The following is a 6,000-nucleotide window of genomic DNA, read 5'->3' as shown; positions in this document are numbered from 1 at the left end:
ACCGGAATTCTAGCGAATAGTATTGTAAGGAAATTAGCGTACGAGGTAAGAAACCCCTCACCTACAGTATAAGTAGCCCCGTTTGGTTTTCTATGCATTAGTTTAGTTATATGCAGATTTTTCGGACACATAGGGTGTATTTAACCCTCCTCGCAGGTTTAGGGATTTAGTGAGTACCTTTGGATGGGCCGGACACGTCTTTCCCCCTTCAGTTGGAGGTTTTAGATGTTGTCGGGTGCCTAGAGGTAGTCTCCCTAATAGAGGGGAGAGTTTAAGCACACTAGATGTTCGATTAAATGATTAGCTCAGTAAAAGGCAACTTAGGTATTTTTAATAGCTCAGTAAATGCAATAGAAGCATTTAAAATAGCTTAGTTAGCCTTACTACAGCTTACATGGGACTACGGTCCAATGGGTGGGCTCCCACAGTCGCCTCTAGGTTTAGATAACCTAGCTCTAGGTTCAGACAACCTAGAAACAGTAAAATAAGCAATTTGTAGTTATGTTCAGTATTTTATTTTCAGTGGCACTGTACAGGATTAGATATCTACTGGGCTGGGCTCCCATAGTCGGTCCCTAGGTTTAGATAACCAAGTAAACCTTACTAAATTCAGGATTTGCAACCCAGAGTCTAGTTAAGGATGCGCGCATAACATGTACAGTTACCGGGCCCACTAGCAGTATGATTATGTACTTTAATCTATTACATTATTAGTTTTTCAAAACTCACAAAGATTAGTTATGTTAGTTGAGTTTGAATTCAGCTTCAGTCTAGCTCAGTTTATGTTCAGATCAGTTTAGTTTTTTGTTGATACAAATGATAGTTTATCATTAGCTTTATTGCCATGATTAGTTTACTTCTATGTGTTGTATGCCATGCCATGCTTAGCATATTCCGTATGTATTTTCAAATAGCATGTTTTAAAAGCATATTGCATCGTATGCATGTTTTAGTGAGGTAGATGGTTTCTTACTAAGCTTAAAGCTTACAGATACTATTTTCCCTTATACTGCAGAAAAAGGTAAAGGGAAGATGGACTAGCAGAGGAAGCTGGAGGTCAATGCAGAGATGGTGTGTGTGGTAGGAACATGGAATAAATGATCTTTAGGGGATCTAGCAAGCTTAAACTATTGAACCTTTAGTATTTCTATTTTCACGCATTTTTAATTGTTAAATGCTACGAACTAGTAAACCATGCGTTATATCCAGTTTAGAATGCTAGCTTTATGTCATTAGAATATATTTTATGGATTGTATAAGTGAAATGTGAGATTTTGGCACGAACAAGTGCTGAAATCAGAGTTTCGGTGTTGACTCGATCGATCCACGGATCGATCGAGTTTAGACACTGGATCGGTCCACCGACCGATCCAAACAGATAGTTTAAGGATCGATCACCGACCGATCCAAATGCGGAGGGTGAAGAACTCACCGATCGGTCACCGACCGATCGGTGAAATCGATCGGTCTACCGACCGATCAGTGAACTCCTGGATCGGTCGGTGGACCGATCCAGCCGCATACAGCAGCGAGATGGCTTGCTGATCGGTCAGCCGACCGATCCAGAGTCTTCTTCCGTGTCAGTGTCAAGCTGGATCGATCACTGGATCGATCCGACAGCCCAATCGATCCATGGGTCGATTGAAATGCCTGATTACAGCTAGCAGGTCATCCAAGAGGCATAGATTACCTTCCCTAGCATGTGTACGACTCCTAGGTACACCTAGAATATTAAGTTCAGTTTACAGTAATTAGTTTAGTAAAAATTTTAATCAATCCAGATTTTCGCAATAGTAATTTAGCACAGCATTACGTAACGATCGGCCTCGCAGCCTAGTCAGTAGGAGGCGGGTCGTTACAGCTTCAAACCAAGTAATTCTTGGTGTTTGTGTTGTTGTCTTTCTTTCTTTTCTTTCTTAGTCTGCTGTGTTTTTACTCAATTGTTTTAAATGTACAAACTAGCCACGAGCGCTATTCATCCCCCCTCTAGCGCAACGATCCTACAAGATCGAGACGTGCTAGAGGGGGGGATGAATACCATTCGTGACTTATACGTTCATTTAAAAATGTTCGAGTAAAATGCAATGGAATAAAGATAGGAAGGAAAGAAAGAAAGCAAAGAAATCGGTAACACATTTCTTTTACTTGGTTCAGAGCCTGTGATGACTCCTACTCCAAGGCCCACACGTGAGAGTGATTTCGATGGCCAATCAGTAATCAATCGTATAGAGTACAAGTACAATTTGAAATGATTATAAGTAATTAGAAACGTAAAGAATATAGACAACATTGTAGGATGAAATCTTTAGCAGAGTCATCATCAGAGCTTTTGGACGTCATAGAGGATTTATCGAAGCAATGAGTAAGAGCAGAAGTCATTTAGAATATCATGTTTGATGCACTGCTCGAAGAATACATATATAAGCTGTTGAATGTGCCTTCAACCCCTTTGAAGGTGCCTCCAACTCAATCTTATCCTCGTAGCTTCGGTCGTCGATAACATCCGCTTTCTGCGAATTTTATCTCTTCGAAGGTGCCTTCAAATGCATGGAAGGTGCCTTCCATCCAGTATCCAAGGTGCCTTCAGGCGCTTCAAAGGTGTCTCTGTGCTTCTTCCACGCGGGCCTTTAGCAAAGCTGTCGAGGTGCCTCCAACAGCCCTAGAGGCACCTCAAACACTGTTCTTCCGAGATTTTCTTTGTGCATCTCACTTCATGCAAGACATATTAATCTAAATACAAAGTGTACCCTGCAAGATAAAGTTAGCATAATAAAATATAAATAATAAATTATTTGTCAACCGCCAGACTGTCTGATTCTGACTTTCAGATTTCCTGGAAATCTTTGGTCGAACCGACGCCTACTATTCCCTCAACGGGGAACGTGTCATCACCTGCTCCTCTTAAAAGAAATTACCTTTTGCCAAACTGGTCCTCCAGACTAACTGGACTTTTACTTAGAGTTCAAGATTTTAGGGCTTCATGCTGAACGTCTGCTCTATAATCCATCCAGACTTTCACTCAGTCTGCGACCACCAGGATTTTCACCTAGAGCCCTCGAATCTAGGATTTCACCCAAAGTCCTCGACCTGCCAAGACTTCTCCCAATCCCTCGGACTAGGACTTTATTACCTAACAGCAGCTAGGACTTTCCACCTGCTTAGAATCCACTGGAACATTTGCCTAAGAACACTTAGGGTGTGTTTGGTTGGGGGTTATCCTTGATAACCTTGGTTATCCATCCAAGGTTATCAACGAAAACCCTGTTTGGTTTAGATAATCGATGATTCCTGAGTAATGTTCCATGTCCGACACGTCAGTAAAAGGGGCATGTAACCCATAATCAGAAAACCTCGGAAAACTATGGTTTTTCTTGATTTCGGGGTTAACGAAAATTTTTCACCCAAAATACCCTCGAATAAGAGAAAAATATGATAAAAAAAGAAAAATATAAATAAAAAATATAAAAATATAAAAAATAAAATAAAAAACTTTTAAAAAAATAAAAAAAAAAGTAAAAAAACATTAAAAATTTTAAAAAATAGAAAAAACATAAAAAAATATTAAAAAAATAAAAAGATGGAATAAAAAATATTTAAAAAATAGAAAAATTTAAAAATATTAAAACAGAACAAAACATAGAAAAATTAAAAATAGAAAAATTTTAAAAAAATAAAAAAACATAAAAAATAATTAAAAATTAAAAAATATATATATAAATAAAAATAGAAAAAATATAAAAAAATAAAAAAACATAAAATAAATAAAAAGTTAAAAATTTAAAATTTAAAAAAAAATATAAAAAATACACATAAAATAAAGAAAAATGTGAAAAAAAATAAAAAAAATATAGAGTTTAAAAAATAATAATAATAATAATAAGAATAATAAGAATAGTATATGGTTGGTTTTGTAACTAAGGGTAATATAGTAAAATATTAAACTAGGTTATTCATTAAAACCTTCAAACAAACAAGTTTTTGTTGCATTACATAGGCTGAACCAAACAACATTTGGTTATATTTTATTCCCCATAACCTTGGTTATATGATTACTTGGTAATTATATAACCAAGATTATATATGATAACTTGAACCAAACACACACTTAGGACTTTCTTGCAAGCTCATTCACAATTGTTTGATAACAAGACATCTTAACTTTTAAAATCTTTGCTATAATCAAAACATAGGTTGAATCATCTGGTACTCCCTGCACCAATATAATGTGTTTTTCTAAGTATTTAAGGGTAATTTCTTAATAAAAATAAGAAAGAGATAGTTAAAAGTGACTAATTTAGAGCTTAGGAGGAGGTTTAGTTTTAATATTGAACGTTGAACCTTAAAACTTCAATTTTAGTCTTTCTAAAGGATTAAAAACTCCAAATCATTGTTGGTGCAATGATATAAGTTTGGACCATATTTTGAGGGGGAGAATCTCCTTAAAAACGTGATTTGAGAATTTAGAACGAATGCTCTAGTAAGAACATTGGATGATGAATGTTCAAGGTGAGCATTGAGGACAATGAAAGGTATGAGGCCTTCATTGTGATGTTATGAACAACAAGTGATGTTGTGAACAATAAGTGGGATAAATCTTGGGAGAAGATTTTTGATATATACCAAAGGGAGAGAATATAGAGTTTAAGTTAGAAAACTCTCCATATTCAAAGGGGGAGAAGGTGAAACCCTCATAGAAAAGGGGAGAATGTAGGAAACCATCATTCATGTTTTGGCATGAAGAAGAAGTTGGGGCTATTGGGTTAGCCTAACTTAAATGTATTATTAAACATCAAAAAGGGAGAGATTGTTGATGTAATTATCCTTGGGTTAAAGTTGATCAGTTTAACTAAGCTTAAATTTTGATATTTGACAATATATAGAGATTGCAGGTGTAATTGTCCAAGAGGGTGAATGTTGGTGCAAGTCTCCTCTAGTCAAAGGTTGACCAGTTTGAAGTGAGAGAGTAGTCAAGTAGATCAACATGGATCAAATACTTGACTAAGAAAGTTATAACTAGAGGTTAGGTAAGAGCAACACTAACAAGATGGTTGGTAGAAGAAGAAACACTAAGTGGGTCAATATTGATCGGACACTTGGTGTAAAAAATTTCGGTTAGTGAAGTCAACCAGTGAGGAAAGTTTTGGTAAGTGAAGCAAGAAGAAGGAAATTTGTATTGAGTGAAGTCAGGCAGATGGAAAGTGCTAGTGAGTGAAGCTAGACAATTGAAAAGTGTCGACGAGTGAAGCCAAGTAGTTGGAAAGTCTTAGTGAGCGAAGCTAGGAAATTGGAAAGTCCTAGTGAGTGAAGCTAGGTAGTGAAGAAACCCTGGTGAGTGAAGCAAGTTGGGAAAAGTCCTGGTGAGTGAAGCCAAGCATTGGAAAATCCAGGTAGGCCAATGGTTGACCAGACACCTAGTGTTTGGAAGTCTAAATGAGTCATGGAGGATTGGACACTTGGCATGAGGAGGAAAATCCAGCTGGGTCAAAGGTTGATCGAACACTTGGTGTTTCAAAGTCTAAGTGGGTCATGGAGGATCGAACACTTAGCATGAGGAGAAAAGTCTAAGTGGGTCAATGGATTGACCATGCGCTTGGTGAAGAAGTCCTAATAAGTCACAGTTGACCGAATGTTAGGAAATGGAACCCCAGACTTAAAATAAGCAAGTTAGAGTTGGGTAATCAATTGGTGCAATCGATTGGCCCTAAACTAATCGATTAGGTAAACAATTAAGAGGTTCTTGCGATAACACAAAAAGGGTCCGAATCGATTGGTCAATTGATTGGACCAATACTAATTGATTGGACCAATCGATTAGGGTCAGGAGATTCATAAAGAGGAATTCACGAAAATAATGACTAAATTGATTGGCCAATCGATTCAGCCACTATTGATCGATTGGGTCAATTGATTAGGTAATGTTTTATCGTGAGGAGAGGGAATCGATTGAGGCAATCGATTAAGACTTCTTAATCGATTAAGACCTTTTTACGAGTGAATAGA

The sequence above is a fragment of the Zingiber officinale genome, chromosome 8B (assembly GCF_018446385.1).
Source record: "Zingiber officinale cultivar Zhangliang chromosome 8B, Zo_v1.1, whole genome shotgun sequence".
NCBI lineage: Eukaryota > Viridiplantae > Streptophyta > Magnoliopsida > Zingiberales > Zingiberaceae > Zingiber > Zingiber officinale.
The sequence above is the reverse complement of the archived record's forward strand: the minus strand, read 5'-3'. Positions refer to the sequence as shown.